Below are 17449 nucleotides of genomic sequence, written 5' to 3'. Positions count from 1 at the left end.
AGGATCTTCATCAGTAAAATAACTTTTCATGAGGAAAAACAAAGCAGGTTCTGAGTTTTTGTAAAACAAATAAAATATGAAGCAGCCTAAAGCAGAATTTTGCTAACTAACACTGTTACAGAAGTTTGCAAATGAACAAATAAGAGAGCAAACACCAAACAAACCAACACTAAGTATTCCTTCTTAATTTATTTTGACAAATATAGTTAGTTGTGTAATTATTTGATAATAGTTCACGGAATACTAGTAAACGTTGTGTAGTATATTTAGTAAAAGTAATGAAGTCATTGTAACATGAGAGCTCTCTACAGCACTCTGCTGTTCCTTCTTAAATTGGGAATAGAACATTATGTCTTGTAAATATGGGGTTTGCAGAGCAACAAAGAACAAATTATTGCATTTCTTCTAGAATTCATATATGCCAGATATACCCAATATTATCAATCCATATATATTGCTCATAGATCTAGCCAACTCTTGTGTTGCTCTGGAAGTTTCTATTATAAATTGTGACATAAACCATTTCTGGACTTTAAATGGATTCCTGTGTCATTTGCCAAATTTAGCTAGTCAGAAATACAAAGATATAATAATCAGAGGGAATGCTAACATAGTGTGTTCCATTTTATAGTCAGTGTAACTTCAGAATTAGTGGTTCCAGTGTGAAGCAGTCATATTTTGTTTGTTTTACAAAAACTCAGAACCTGCTTTGTTTTTCCTCATGAAAAGTTATTTTACTGATGAAGATCCTTAAGTGTAGGGAAAATGGTTGTTTAATCTGTCTTTGGCAATACAGTGAAACCAACATGTAATCATTCCCTTATAATAACTACAGTAGAGTGCAAGACCAGACATTTCCCTGCATTTCAACAACTTTCACCCACCTTGCAGTCAAATATCAGCCCATATAATCACATATGCAGATTATTTTGCAGTTAGTAAAATACTGTTTAGAGCACAGCATTGGAATGGTATAACTGCCATTAATATTAAAATCATAAGTGGATACTTGCTTTTCTAATTAAGTACACAAATACAAAATAAAGGCACAGATCAACTTTCAGAAGTTACCATTTTTGAGACAAGGTAGATGAGATAATATTTTTATTGGACCAGCAGAAGTTGGTGTCCACCAAAGAATTGGCATTGAGCTTTTCTTTACATTATTCAGCTTGTAGTTTTTTATTTTGGTATGTTCTGTGTATATCTGTATATTCATCAGGTTTTGGTGTGAAAGACAATTTTTCTTGTTAAGACATATTTCCCCGACAACAATCACATTCTAGCATATAGGGTTTAGGGAGTGTTTGGTCGGAAGCTGAGGGAAGTGGAGCTGAAATGAAGCTAGGGCTAGCACTAACCTTCCAGGAATCTAATGGCAGCACTACACTTGAGCTAGCCATGCTTCCACTATTGATGTGGAGGCGGGGGTAGGGGAAGAGTAGGTACTCCATGTGGATATTTGAGATCCATGGGATAGTGGCTGAGAAGTTTCCCACATACCTGAGACTTTGTACGATTAGATGGTCATTTCAAGACCGATAGCCTTTCCAAAAAGGAGGAGGAGACAACACTTTCTCTGCATCCACAGTATTGACTTGGTTTTTACGGTTTGCCAATGCATTGATTTTCCATGGGAGGCAGTGATACTATCCCAAGAGCCTGTCCCCAAGCCAACCTGGTGTTGAAATTGGTAGAGAGGAACAATGGAGTCTGACCATGACCTCTGTCTGATCTGAAGTAGCCAAAAATTGCAACCAAAAAAACCATACATTTGAACATCTGTGCAGTGTTCTCTGGCAGTGTTTACAGTGAAAATAGGAAAATATATCTGTAAGTAATAAGGATCATTAAGTGTTAAATTATCCATCAAAAATAAGAGAGAAGTACAATGAAAACCTAATGAAGCAGTGCAGACATTTTGATGTACGCAGAACAGAGGAAATGTGACTCAGTCTTAAATTGATGGCACAAAATATTCTTTCATTGCCAGTCCATTAGTTGACTCATTTGCAACAAAATAGTAAGTCAGATAGACATAGTTAATACTTTCAGTTTGTTCTTCAGTATATTAAAGTTGATAATTATCCAGTTAGAATTGATTTGTTTTCATATTTTAATGTGTAATCTACTTTAATATGTTATTGGGTGAATTTAACTTTGGCCATTTTTCATCAATTCTAGAGCAAATATATATAATAAAAAATACCATGTTTCTTTGTATTAATTTGGTGCTCATAAAAATAAAAGGTTATAACCATGAGACATAGGGAGTGTTTCTCACAAAGCTCTGCCAATATACCTCAATCCTAATCTGCTACACTTCTGATACTCCAGTCTTTGACCTCTCTTTAAAGTTTTAGATACAGTTAGGTGCTCCCACCAAACTCACTTTTGCTCATTCTGTAATTCGAGGGACCACTTACCCACAAAGCTTTCCTATTTTCCAAATCAATAAATTAGAAAATGCCTTCAGTTTTCTAAAACCTAAAATCTTCTTTTACAAATAATTTTAGGATCATTATAGGTAGAATTGGTAAGGCTGCCTGCAGATAAAGGTTGCCTAACACTTCCCATTATAAAACCCTGTTTTCACTTATAACTGCAAACTTTAACAATTTGGTCTGAAATTTCCCATGCTGGGTGTCTGCTTAATGCTGATTTTTTTTTTTTTTAAAGTTTCAGCTAAAATGGTTCAGCTGTTTCTGATAAAGAAATTAAGAAATTTTTTTTACCCATCTTAAAGAATTCTTACAAACATTTTGCTGCAAAGCTTTAATGCCTCCATGTTTTGGAACAGGGACTTGAAATTTAGCAAAGGGGAAGTTTACTTTGATGCCTAAGATGTACCTCTTACTGGTTCCTATGAAAATTTGCTGAGATTTGGCTAAATTATAGGACTCTGAAAAAATCTCAGTCCACCCTTACTCAGAATTGTTTTCTATTTATATTACCATAGCCTTAGTCATGGACCAGGACCCCAGTGTGCTAGGTACTGTACAAACACAGAACAAAAAGACCAACCTTCCCCCAGAGTGCTTATTATAAAAGTTTAAAACGAGACAAACGGATACAGAAAGACAGGAACGTGCAAGGGAACAATGAGACAATATTAATCAGCATGATAGGCTGTGGTCTCAGCACAGCAGTGGCTTAACCATTGTCAGGAGTTGGGGTTTTTTTTAAGCATCATGGAAAGAGGGAGTTCTTCGAGTGCTTGCTCATGTCCATTCCACTATAGGTGTGTGCATGCCTCTGTGCACGGTTATCCAGAACTTTTTTCCCCTTAGCAGATCCTGTAGGGCCAGCTCTGGCGCCCCCTGGAGCCCCGCACACATGCCACGGTATATGAGGCGCTGCAGGCCCTACACCCCTTCAGTTCCTTTCTTTCCGTCCGTGATGGTTGCTGGAACTAGCCTTGCTCTCTGGAAGTACTATTCCCCTTATTTGGACTTGTTTGATATTCTAAGTTAGTTTTAGTTAAAGTAGTTGTTAAGTGTTGTTAAGAGTAGTTAGTGATAAGGCAAGTCCCTGCGGGGACTTTGAGCGGTTGGGATTCAAGCCTTGTGCCTTCTGGGGGAAGGCCTTCCCGCTCAGCGACTCCCACTACCGTTGCCTGAAGTGCTTCGGGGAAGCCCACAGAAAAAGAAAAGTGTACATCTGCAGGGCTTTTAAACCGAGGACTCAAAAGGACCGAGAGATCTGGTTGAAAGCCCTGTTGATGGAGGCAGCGCTCCGCCCGGTGTCCAAGCCGGCCCGCTCCACCTCGGCACTGAGCGTGACCTCGGTACTGAGTGCACCACCGACACCAGCCTTGACTCGGCACCGCGCAACATCGCCGGCACCGAAAAGGAAGAAGCAGCGCGTGGAATGCGGTCACTTCCCTGCGCTGTCAGTACGGACAGGGTCGAGGGCGGAGATGCACCGGACCCAACCCGTTGAATCTTCTCCGGTGCCTGCATCTCCGTTCAGGGAGCCTCCCCCGACTCCTGGGAGTGGGAGAGTGCCCCTGCCGATGCCGTCAGCACCAGAGGCTTTTCAGGCAGCAAGAGCCTTGTTGGCCTTGCCTACGCCACCTCCGCCCCCTCTCCGCCGAAGGAGAAGGGGCCGGCGTCACGGGGGAAACCCCATTGGGTCCCCCTGAATGGCGGTGGAGATCCCTGTTAGGGGGAGGAAGATCTCCTACCAGACGGTCTCTGAGGATAGAGCAGAGCCACTCCCCTAGCAGTCGCTTCAGGTCGGTGTCATCGAGCCAACCTGCACCAACGTGGGACGTGGAGTCTTTCTCTTGGCACCAACATCAATCCCCAGCGCCGGAGGCAGTGCATGCCAGAAGGCAGTACTGGTCGAGGTCTGCCAGGCGGCGCTCGGACAGCTCACATTCCAGATCCCTGGCACTGAGAATTTCGCCCGAACCTAGACGGCGCAGAACCTGGTTGCCGTCGGAGGACCCAGCACTGAGGAGTTTGCCCACACCGAGACAGCGCGGAACCCAGTCGCCGGAGGAAGACCTGGCACTGCGCAGTCCACGATGTGGAACCAGGTTGCTGGAGTCTGGCTCGGCACCGAGGGAGTTCAGAGTGGCACCGACCTCGGTCACCGAAGGTGTCTGCAGGGCTGCAAGGCAAGCGGCAGCGGAAATCCGGTACCAAGATGACGTTCTGGTACCTCTATGTATTCAGAGCGCACCTCCGTTCATCGGCACTGCTCACGGCGATGGAGGCAGTCATTGTCCTCCAGATTGGAGGCATCAAGAGGGCGGTGCCCGGCATGGAAGGGTACCCGGGACCAAGGACGTACACTGCACCGCCAGTCCAGGGCCTCTGACTATGAGGATGACTCAGGGTCTCCCAGGGGGGACAGTCGTCGGGTAAGCCAACGCCCCCACAAAGCGTCACAGCCTGTGGCGCAGTCAGCCCCGGGTTAGCCCCAGGGACAATGGCCACAACAATGGCCTTATTGGGCCCCATGGGGCATCCAGATGGGGCCGGGGCCCCAATCCATTATGTCATCGGGGGTGCAGTCCGTGCCTCTGGCACAGGAGAAGGCCCATAGACACCACTCCTCGGATGAGGAATTGGACCCCATGGAGGGACCTGCAGTGGGTGCAACCCTTCACCAGGAGGGGACGAACCTGCAGGACACACCTCAGCAGTCTTCTTCCTCCTCACCTGACGAGGCAGTCTCCTGGGATCACTCGACACCACTGGAGGATTTTAGGGTGCACCAGGAGCTGCTCAAGAGGGTGACCTCCAACTTGGGACTGGAGGTGAAGGAGTTAAAAGAGGCCGAAGATAGCCTCTTTAATGTGCTGGCGGCGGCGGCTGCCCCAGCGAGAATGGCCCTCCCAGTCCACGAAAGGGTTCTTAAGATTGTAAAGGCCCTGTGGCAAACCCCTTCCTCAGTCGCCCGTACGTCAAAGGTGGCCAAGAAAAAATATTATGTCCTGGCCAAGGGGGTTGAGTATTTGTTCACTCACTCTACCCCAGGAACTCTGGTAGTACACGCGGCTAACCAGCGAGACAGGGAAGGTCAGCCAGGGTCCACTCCCAAGAACAAGGACAATAAGAAGTTGGACTTGTTTGGGAGAAAGGTTTATTCCATGGCAAGCCTGCAGTTCAGGATTGCCAACCATCAGGCCCTCCTGGGGAGATATTATTTCAACCTGTGGGACTCCCTCAGGCGGTTGGCTGAGGCCCTGCCCCAGGACTAGGCTGCAGACTTTAGCACCATCGTGGAGGAAGGAGCCACGGTAGCTAGGGCAGCGCTCCAGACATCCTGTGACGCTGCTGACTCGGCAGACAGGGCCATAGCCTCCGCCTCTGTATGAGAAGGTGCTCGTGGCTGCAATCCTCGGACCTGTCCCAGGAGGTGCAGCAGTCTATTCAGGACCTCCCCTTTGATGGGTCGTTCCTATTCTCTGACCAGACTGATGCAAAGTTGCACCGTCTGAAGGACTCCAGGGCCACACTTCGCTCCCTGGGCTTTTACACACCCCAGTTTTCCAGGCGTCAGTCATGGCCCCAGGTGCAGCAGCAGCCAGGGCCTCCGCCCAGGCTTTTTCAACCTTATAGGAATAGGGATAGGAATAGGAGGTTTAGAAGAAGGAATCAGCCCCCTAGCTCGTCCTCAGCTCCCCAGCAGGGCCCCCCCAGGAGGTCGGGCAACCAGAGGAGGCAATTTTGATGGTGTGCCCGAGGGTGGCAACCCGACTGCTCTCCTGGATCCGCCCCACCCCTTCCTAAACTGGTTAAGGCTCTTCTATCCTGAATGGGCAAAAATCACTTTGGACCATTGAGTCCTTGGGATAGTCTCAGGGGTCTATGCCCTACAGTTTACATCTAACACCCCCAACAACCCTTCCCATCCGTCCCTCTTCAGGGACCCCTCTCACAAGCAACTCCTCTTGCAGGAGGTGGACGCCCTCCTCAACCTGGGAGCAGTGGAAATTGTCCCTCAAGGCAGAAGGGGGAATGAGTTCTAATCGAGGTACTTCTTCATCCCCACGGCGAAGGGGGGTCTGAGACCCATATTAGTCCTGCGTTGTCTAAACAAATATGTCAAACGACTCAGGTTTCGCATGGTCTCCCTAGCCTCCATAATTCCTTCCTTGTATCCAGGAGACTGATATGCCGCCTTCGATCTCAAGGACGCATACTTTCATGTGTCTGTCATCCTCAGCCACAGGCGTTTTCTCCGTTTCACGGTGGCTGGCTCCCACTACCAGTTTACAGCCCTGCCCTTTGGCCTATCTTCGGCTCCAAGGGTGTTTACCAAGTGCATGGCAGTAGTGGCTGCCCACCTGAGACGAAAGGGTGTGCAAATTTTTCCTTACCTGGACGATTGACTGATCAGGGGCAGGTCCAGGTCCCAAGTGCAGGAAAGCGTGACCCTCACTTGTTCCACGTGCAGCAGGCTGTTACTCCTAAACAAACAGAAGTCTACACTAACCCCAGTGCAACAAATAAAATTCATTGGGGCTACCCTGGACGCTTCCCAGGCCAGAGCTTTCCTGCCTCAGCCACGTTTTGAGGCGATGGTCTCTATCATCTCCCAGCTGCACCGATGCCCCACAACAGCCAGGCACTGCCTACAGCTGTTAGGCCACATGGCGGCCTGCACGTATGTAGTGAGACTAGCTCGCCTGAGGCTCAGACCACTTCAGGCATGATTGGCCTTGATATATGTTCCGAACAGACACCCACTGAACCGAGTAATCACAGTTCCCCCACCCATCTTAGCCTCACTAAACTGATGGCAGACTCCCAGGGCAGTGATGAAGGGCGTTCCGTTCAGGGAACTGGTCCTGTTGGTCACCCTAATTTCCGTCGCCTCAGATATAGGATGGAGAGCCCACATCAACACCAACCTAGGCACTCAGAGGCTCTGTTCTGGGGAGGAGAGGCGCCTGCACATCAACGTGAAGGAGCTGAGGACCATTCGCCTAGCGTGCAAGGTGTTCCTCCGATTCCTGACAGGCAGAGTGGTGCAGGTGCTGACGGACAACACCGCAGCCATGTTTTACATACACAGGCAAGGGGGAGCATACTCCTCGGCCCGCTGGGAGGAAGCTATCCATCTGTGGGACTTTGCCGTGAGGCACAGTTTCCACCTGACTGCCTCTTACCTCCCGGGAGTGAGGAACGATGAGGCGGATCACCTCAGCAGGTTATTTCTACCCTGCTACGACTGTTCGTTGCACCCAGAGGTGGTGGCTATGATCTTCCAGAAGTGGGGAGTTCCCAAACTGGACCTGTTTGTGTCAGCCTGAAACATGAAGTGTCCAAGGTTCTGCTTGCTCTGGGGTCGTGAGACTGGGTCGATTTTTGACGTGTTCCTCAACATGGATGGGGACCCTCATGTATGCATTTCCACCCATTCCACTCCTCCCCAAGGTCCTTCTGAAAATAAAGAGAGACAGCGCCTCATATACCGCGGCATGTGTGCGGGGCTCCAGTGGGCGCCGGAGCCGGCCCTATGGGATCTGCTAAGGGGACAAATGTTCTGGATAGCCATGCATGGAGGCATGCACACACCTATAGTGGCATGGACATGAGCAACACATCTCGAAAAACATCAGTTACTGGTAAGTAACCTTGTTTTTTGGAGGAGGATAAAGAGGTAGCTTTCTGGATGTTTATACGGGGGGGCTTCTCCCAATCATGAAGGGCAACATGGGAGAAAGCATAAAGGTGCTTGTTTGGAGGGGGGTGTTGGGATGGAGGCCAGAGTCAACATCTTGATAGTGAATGAGAGGTTACATGGAGAGAGTGGTTAGTCCTGAAGGACTTTGAAAGTGAAAATAAGTTGCTTGTGTTTGATGCAGTAGAGAAGGGGAAGCCTGTGGACGGATGCAAAAGTGAGTTGACATCCAAATGACAGGCTGGGAAAATGATTTGAAAGAGCATTCTGAATGGATATGGGGGGCAGGGGGAATTGCATTTGTCAAGGCAAGAAAGAAGGGTGTTGCAGTATGTGACAGAATCTAGGCAGTTCTCCCCTAGATCCTGATTGTCACACTGTAATGCGAGATGATGAGCACCTGGACAAGAGAGAGTTTTAGCTGTGTGAATATATAGGAAAGGCCATATCTTAGAGATGTTACGCAGAAAGAATTGGCAAGATTAAAACATAGGCTGAATGTGGGGGCCTAGATTGAGGACTGAGACGAAGATGAGGCTCAGTTATGGGAGTCACTAGCATGTAGGATGATAATGTCCACAGTAATCAAGAAAGAAGGTAGCGAAAAGGGTTTGGGAGAGAAATCAAAGAGCTCTGTTTTAGCTACATTGAGTTTTAGCTGATGGCTAGTCATCCATGAAAAGATGGCAGACAAACTGAGATTTTAGTTGAGATGCAAGATGACAGATCTGAAGTAAAGAGATCTTTGAGTCACTAGCATAGAGATGGTAGCTGAATTTGTGTTTACAGATGAGCTTACTGAGAGACATGGTTAGAGGGAGAATAGAAGGGGACTAAGGATAGAGCTCTGTGGAACCTACACAGAAAATTGGCGGGGGGAATGAGGAGGCTCCTCTAAAGGATATGTTGAAGGAGCAATTAGACAGGTGAGAGGACAGAGTCAAAAGCTAAAGGAAGACAGGATTTGAGGAAGGTGATCATGGTCAGCTAAGTCAAAGATGGCTGACAGGAAAAAGTGGACTAGGAAGGAGTACTGGTTCTGCGATTTGGCTAAGAAGAGGTCTTTAGAGACTTTGGTGAGAGCAGTTTCACTGGAGGGCCAAAGATGGAAGCCAATTTGGAGAAGGTTGCGGTTGGAACTCGAGGAGAGGAACTCCAAGCAGTGATTGTTTACAGAGTGTTCAGTGAACTTAGAAATGGAAGGGGAAAGGGATTTGGGAGTAGTAGTTGAAGAGGCAAGTGTGGTCAAGGGTAGGGTTTTTTAAAGACAGGAGAGAATAAAGCATGCTTGTAATGTGAGAGAAAAGAGCTAGAGGAGAGTGAGAGGTTAAGGAGAAGAATAAGGCAGGAAATTAAATTGGCATGAGGAAAATCAGGAGTTGGGGTGGGGTCAGTGAGACAAGTGGAGGGGTTTGGACAGCGAGGATGCATTTCTGCATCTGTGACAGAGGAGAAGGAGGAGAGTTGTAGTAGGGGAAGGATGAATGGAGGAAGTTCACTCTAGAGACTAGTTAGAGTTTGGCAACTAAATTATCTGAAGATTTCATCTGTATTGAACATGCAGCAGCCCAGAGCTTTCCCTGAAATTTCTCCTAGCTGTCAGAGGCCATTGTGGCTATAGGTACCTGTCTCAGCTTTCTTTTGTCTTCACACCCCATCTTTCCCCTCTGCATTCAAACAAGTTAGCCTGGTGTCATAGAAGCCCCTGCTATGGAGGAGAGAATTTCAAGAAAAGTTCTCCTCAGCTCTTGCATATCTTGCAGTTTAGGGATGGAGCAACGTTAGCTATTCTGTGGGACTGGTGCAAACTCAGTCCAGTCACCTCATAGGAGCTATGTGGGGATGGAGCATGCTCAACACAGGCAGAACCTTTGGAAAATAATGTTGTCAGCCTCTAACAAACCTCTACCAAAAATATGCAAACAGAGATTTGTAGGAGCTTAGAACTTGGTCAAATTTGGGTGGATTTTCACAGGATTGGCAAAAGACGCATCCTTGACACCAGGGCAACTCCTTTACTTAATTTCAAGACACTACTCCAAATCATAGAGGCATTAGAGGTTGTCAATGAAATAGTAAGAATCTGTTCTTTTTGAAGAATGTCCTGTGGGTGCTCCACTTCAGGTGATGTTGCATCCCTGTGCCTTTGATTGGAGAATTTCAGCAGCAGTGCTCTCCTGGGTCACACGTGCTGTCCCCGACTCACGCCATTGTCAGTGTCTATCTAGTGCCTGTGACCAGACCCCCCCTCAGTTTCTTTTCATCCGTCCTCAGCCTGAAGACAGAGCTCCCAGTGTGAAAACCAATAGCTTTATTCAGTGTTTAAAATGGTTCCCTAGACGTGCGACTGCCACCACTATAATTAAGCACTTTGCGGGTCCACCTGTCTGGCTTCGGGCAAGTACAAGCCACAGTGGAGGATCAGTCCTTTGATGGCCAAAAGCTATTCGCCTCAAAGACAAAGCCCTCCACAGTCTGAAGGATTCTTGAGTAACCCCATATACCTTGGGGATATACACACCTGCAGCGAGAAAAAAACAAGTGCCTCCCAGTGCACAAGATCAGCCCCATGTGTACAACAACAGAGACACTACAATACAGAATGGCAGAAACAGAGACCTCCAAGGCGTCAACTGTCTCTGCCTCGGTCATCAGCATCTCAACCACCCTCAGCAAAACAACAATTTTGAGGGTTTGGTCAAGGGCCCGAGCAACTTCCCCCGTTCATCAGTGCTGTGACGCCATCAACGATTATCCAGTTTCAGATACCGTTTGACCCCTTTCTATTCAGTGTGGAAATCCATCACCACAGACAAATGGGTCCTAGAATAATCCACACATTACTCGATACTATTTATCTCTATTCTGTCTACCCACCCTCCCTCCCCGTCTCTCTTCAGGGATCCTTCTCATGAACATCTTTTATTGCAAGAAGTAAACCACCTCCTACATCTGGGCGCTGTCGAACAGGTACCACCACAACACAGAGGGAAGGGTTTTATTCCTACTACTTCTTAACCCAGAAAAAGAACGGAGGCTGAAGGCCTATTCTAGACCTTAGAAAACTCAACAAATTCACAAAGACCCAACGATTTAGGATGATCACTCTAATAACGATAATACCAGCACTGGAACAGGGGGACTGGTTCTCAGCCCTTGATCTCCAAGACACCTATTTTCACGTAACCATACATCCCGCTCACAGGAGGTTCCTCAGATTTACTCTGGGAACAGAATACTACCAATACAAAGTTCTAACTTTCGGTCTTCTGACAGCACCGCAAGTGTTCTCCAAGATTCTTGTGGTAATGGCAGTGCACCTTCACAAGCAGAGGGTAATAATATTCCCCTATCTGGACGATTGTCTACTAAAAGCTCCCATCCGAGCTGATGCCATCGACATTATTCCCAGGACAATCGCCCTCTTTTCATGGCTGGGATTACAACTAAACATGGAAAAATCAGTCCTGATACCCGTACAGAAACGGGACTTTGGGGCCCATCTCAACTCTCTGGAAGCCAAAGCATCACTACCACTGAATAATTCATCACCATAATCAAGGTAATCTTCTCATTACTGAACAATTCACACATATCGGCATGGACCTGCCTCCAACTATTAGGCCATACAGCGGCAAACAAATTCATAGTACAACACACGCATCTTCACGTGCTGCATTCAGGGCTGGCTAAGAACTGTCTACATACCACAGAAACACACCGGCTGAACAAGCACCTCACAATGCCACTCATATTCAAGGACTCTCTACACTGGCAGACCCAACTCCACAATGTGTGCATGGGAGTCCCTTTCACACAGACTCTTCAATGCTTCTCACAACCGATGCCTCCTTGATAGGTTGGGGAGCCTATCTACAATACCACGCAGTTCAGGGCAGGTGGTCTGCCTCTGAGACAGTTACACATAAATCTCCTGGAACTGCGTACAGTTCGCACTTCCTGCCCTTGTTCAGAAACGAGACTATAAGGATAATGACGGATAACGTTGCCTGCATGTTTTACATAAACAGTCTTACTCCCTGTGCACCGAAGCCATAAAACTATCAAACTGGTGTATCCAGCACAATATCAGCATATCAGCCTTGTACCTCCCACATTGTCAAAACACTAAATGGACATGCTGAGCAGAGAATTTTCTCAGGATCATGAGTGGGAACTAAACAACGTGGTCCTGCAGAACATATTCAAACACTGGGGTCACTCATCCATCGACCTTTTCATGACAGATAGGTGCCGACAGCGACGTGAGATGAGTACAGCGCGTGCGCAACTCAGACGAGCACTGCTGCTGAAATTCTCTGATCAAAGGCGCAGGAACACACCATCACCTGAAGTGGAGCACCCACAGGGACACCCATCTTGAAGAACCTCAGTTACTGCACAGAGTGAGTAACCTTCTTTTAACATCAAAACTTCAAAAACGCAGACTTTAATAAACTCAGAGAACTTGTAGGTAAAGTTCCATGAGAAGAAAATCTAAGGGAAAAAGGAGTTCAGGAGAGCTAGCAGTTTTTCAAAAAGACAATATTAAAAAAACAACTGCCAGCTATCCCGATGAAGAGGAAAGCTATGAAGAATAGTAAGAGGCCAGTATGGCTCCATCAGGAACTCTTTAATAACCTGAAAATCAAATAAGAATCCTACAAAAAGTGGAAACATAGACAAATGGATAGGGAGGAGTACAAAAGAATAGGAACAAAATCAGGAAGGCTAAAGCACAAAATCAGTTACACCAAGCAAGGGACATTCAAGGCAGTAAGAAGAGGTTCTTTAAATACGTTAGGAGCAAGAGAAAGATGAAGGAAAGTGCAGGTCCTCTGTTTAGTGGGGAAGGAGATGATGACATCAATAAAGCTGAGGTGTTTTAATGTCTGTTTTGCCTCAGTCTTCACTCAAAAGGTTAATGATGACCAGATACTCAACATAATTAATACTAACAAAAAGAGAAAGAATGCAAGCCAAAATAGAGAAAGAACAGATTAAAGAATATTTTTGATAAGTTAGATGTAGTCAAGTCAGCAGGGCCTGATGCAAATCATCCTAAATTGCTTATGAATGTAGCTGAAGCAAACTAGGAACTGTTTACAATTATCTTCGAGATCTCATGGTAATGTCCCAGAAGGACAAACAGAGTACTTATCTTTAAAAAGGAGAACAAAGATGATATGGGGAATTATAGACCAGTCTGCCTAACTTCAATACCTGGAAAGATACTGGAACAGATTATTAAACAATCAGTTTCTAACCATCTGGAGGATGATAGAGTTATAAGGAATAGTCAACATAGATTTGTCAAAAACAAATTATGCCAAGCCAACCTAATTTCCTTCTTTGTCAGGGTTAGTGGCTTAATGGATGGGGGGGGGGGCAGTAGATGTGATATATCCTGATTTTTAGTCAGGCTTATGATGCAGTGCCACATGATAGTCTCATAAACAAAGTAGGTAAAAGTGGAGTATATTAAATTTAAGTGGGTGTAAAACTGGTTGAAAGATCATGCTCAAAGAGTAGTTATCAATGGTTCATTGTCAAACTGGGAGGGTGTAACTACTTGTGTCCCACATGGGTCAGTCCTGGGTCTGGCGCTAGTTAATATTGTCATTAATGACTGGGATAATGGGGTGGAAAATTTGCAGATGACACCAAACTGAAAGGGGTTGCAAGGATAGGATTAGAATTCAAATAGACCGTGACAAATTGGAGAATTGGTCTGAATTCAACAAGATGAAATTCAATAATAACAAGTGCAAAGTACTTCATTTAGGAAGGAAAAATTAAATGCACACCTACAAAATGGGAATAACTGGCAGGTGGCAGTACTGTTGAAAAGGATCTGGACATAATAGTGGATCACAACTTGAATATGAGTCTACAGTGTTTTGCAGTTGCGAAAAATGCTAATATTCTGAGATGTATTAACAGGAAGACACAGGAAGTAATTGTTCTGCTCTGCTCAGCGCTGGTGAGGTCTCATCTGGAGTACTGTGTCCAATTCTGTGTGCCACGCTTTAGGGAAGATACGAACAAATTGAAGAGAGTCCAGAGGAGAGCAACAAAAATGACAAAAGATTTAGAAAACCTGACCTATGAGGAAAGGTTAAAAAAAACTCAGTCTTGAGAAAAGAAGACTGAGAGTATTCTAATATGTTAAGGACTGTTATAAAGATGGTGATCAATTGTTCTCCCTGTCCAGTGAAGCTAGGACATGAAGAAATAGGTTGCATGAAGTGAGAAATCTGCAGCAAGCAAGATTTAAGGTAGATATTGGGAAAAACTTTCTAACTATAAGGGTAGTTAAGCTCTGGAATAGGCTTCCAAGGGAGGTTGTGGAATTCCCATCATTGGAGCTTTCTAAGAACACCTGTCAGGGATTGTCAAGTTTTACTTGGTCCTGCCATAGCGCCAGAGATCAACTTGATGATTTCTTAAGGTCCCTTCCAGCCCTTTGTTTCTTTTCTGTGGGCAAAACCACATATTTTCCTTTGACCTTGTTCTTATAAATGGATAATCTTTAAACTTAAAAATCTTTAAACTTTAAAAAACTGCTGAAACTTAAATATATATATATGTATATATCATTCTGAGACTGGCACCTGGACTGGAAAAATTTGGCCTCAATGGCTAAAGTTTGAAAAAATAATAAGCAAATAAAAAGAGGATGTTCTAGAGTCAAAAATGTTGAAAAGTAGGCTTAATACATGACATGAATACAATAGATCATGCTCTTTCTTTGTAAGCCTGATATTGAAGCTAAGTATTTGCATATTATAGTGTTTAATATAAAGCAAGCTGAAACAGATTTAGAGGTGCAGAGAACTGGAGGGATTAGCTTTACATTAGATCAAAGATCCTCTTAAAAATGCAGCAGTATAATTTATGGAATAACATTGTATGTTGCTATCAGAAATGTTTTAATGTTAATCAATTTCTGCCAAAATCAAGAATTGACAACAACAGAAAACAAAACAATCCATGAATCCACGCAATGTTGGCTAGAAGATTTGTAACCTCTTGCTAGTACCCTCCTATCTAATCTGAAACACCCATACAGAAGGTAAAACAGTGATTTTTTTTTTTTGACTCTAGAACATTTGCCTACCTGCCTACAATTATTAATCTAGATGTTATTATTATATATTTTTACAATGCCACAAATGTGAATGGTACTTTACAGGCAATGATAGGTCCCATCCCTGTGAATTTTAAAATCTAAGTGGATGTTTTTGTTTTCATTTTGCAATGCTTAAGAAATTCCTGTTAAGGGCATTTCCTATTTATTCAGAACTCAGATATCCTCTTGAAGTTAAAAGCTGGTTAAGATCAGCAAAATGGCACTGTTTTGCAAGAATTAAACTGTACCGTTCCCTGTGTCTGGAGTCCCTCCATTTCGGAACCTTAGAATTGGCAGTGTGCCTCCAAAATGAAAAATCATTTTTTCCTGGAATTGAATGGCAGTTTATCCGAACAATGATGCCAATGACATATTCAGCATTTCTTAAAAGAAATCATGGGTTCATATTTCTTGTATGTTAAGACCGATTCATGTCTGATGGAATACGTAGATTACTCAGTACTGTGACAAGAATAACTTGGCAGCTCTTTTAACCCAAAAGAAGGGCCAAGAATTTTGTGTTTTCAGCTATGTTGTGTACTCACTATTTTTTTAAAAATTGCTTTTGTAGTTAAACAGCTGATCACGTCTGTTTTCTTGTTGACTAACTATATAAATTGGTTGTAAAGCAGTTTGCTAAGTTACAGCTCAGCATTATCACCAGCATGGTAGCAATGTTTCTGAGGCCAGTAGTAGCTGAATTTGGGTCAGGTGGAAGCTTTCATAAGCAAAATACTTTGGTATGGTCAGCAGTCAGCTTTGGCTGACTTTTCATTGGCTTGAAGGTTTTGTCAGTTTTGTGTGCACAGGTACTGACTTTACAGTGAATTTAATTTTACTGTGAATTCATAAGATCATAAAAGCAATGCATATAGTAAGTCAAAGACTATACATTAAATCTTAAATTCATTTGTATTTAAAATCTAATCAGTTGTAATTTGTGCTCCAGCATTTTTTCAATATTTCAGTACTTTTCCCTTTATAACTAAGTGTAAAAGCCTTTACTTGATCTGACAGTCACACTTTTGAGACTTACTGCTGCCTTCTTTTTGTCCTGGATAATCCTGCGGTGCCTAATACTTGGATTTGTGGGAGACAGCCATAATTTAGATTAGCAAAGGGGAAGGTGGGCAGTCAGAATAGATTCCTGCTTGTGAAGAAGGCTAGATCATTAGCAGAAGTTTGAACAACTCTGGGAATTTGTCTTTTGCCACTGTTCCCTCATTAGATCAGGCTTACATGCTGAAGAAAGCTGCTTATCTTGTTGTCAAGATGGTGCATCGTATTAGAACTATTTATGAGATATGTGCTAATTGAAATGTGCAACGTGGCTGGTGGTTATAAACCTAATAATCCAGATTTTTCTTTTTTTTAATTAAACTGCATCTGTCTGCTCTTGTCCTTCTGTATGTGTATTGGTGCGGGGTAGGAGGAAGGGAAAGCCAACAAAATAAAATGTTTGGTTTGATTTTTTTTTCCTTTTAATTAATAGTATACTTTTGTCATGTTCTTATTAGTGTTAAATGCTCTGACAACCAGCATGTTCAAAATGCATAATTATAGGGAAATGACACTTTTAAAATAATTTTGGGTTAGCAATGCCTAACCCTTCATCTACATTGTGCTTTAGGGCATTTCATCATTCTTTTGTATAACAGTGAAATTTTGTGAGCTGCTTTTAAATGGTGTTTCTGTTCAGAATGGTTTGTGTTTCCAGAAAGAGAAAATTAGTATTCAATGTTTGGCACTACCATTTTAGAGGGTTTTATATTTGATTTTGTTGGATTGGCTAATTTGTATGAAGATTGTTGTTGCCTTGAAATATATGAAATAACTTTCACATTATTGTATTAGACTTCAATCTTCTGCAAAACTCTCATTTGAAATAATAGGGAGCATTTTCTTAAGGGCTTGATTTTCAAACAGTTGGCTGTGCAATTGGAATCCTAATTTGCACTGGCAGTTAGCACAGTTGCATGCACAAACTGGGTATTTGTATATGACATTGCAAGTTATGTATCTTGCTGCACAAGCACCTGATTTGGTCATGTATCGTATTTTCACACAAATTAGGCACATGCACATCCAACTTTTCAAAAATCAGGGGCAAATTATATGTAAAACTAACCATGGAAAAGCCTTCTAGGGAAAATGGGAGAATTGCTGTCACTTGAT

General features: G+C 44.1%; 1 protein-coding gene across 3 annotated transcripts in view; it reads left to right on the top strand.

The window, feature by feature from the left end:
- The window catches only part of TTC33 (tetratricopeptide repeat domain 33), a 96033-nt gene that overhangs the window by 75081 nt on the left and 3503 nt on the right, over positions 1 to 17449 (top strand). The window lies entirely within an intron of this gene.

The sequence above is a fragment of the Emydura macquarii genome, unplaced genomic scaffold (genome assembly GCF_026122565.2).
Source record: "Emydura macquarii macquarii isolate MOO-44397 ecotype Brisbane River unplaced genomic scaffold, CSIRO-AGI_Emac_v2 contig_1045, whole genome shotgun sequence".
Lineage (NCBI taxonomy): Eukaryota > Metazoa > Chordata > Testudines > Chelidae > Emydura > Emydura macquarii.
The sequence above is the reverse complement of the archived record's forward strand: the minus strand, read 5'-3'. Positions and strand labels throughout refer to the sequence as shown.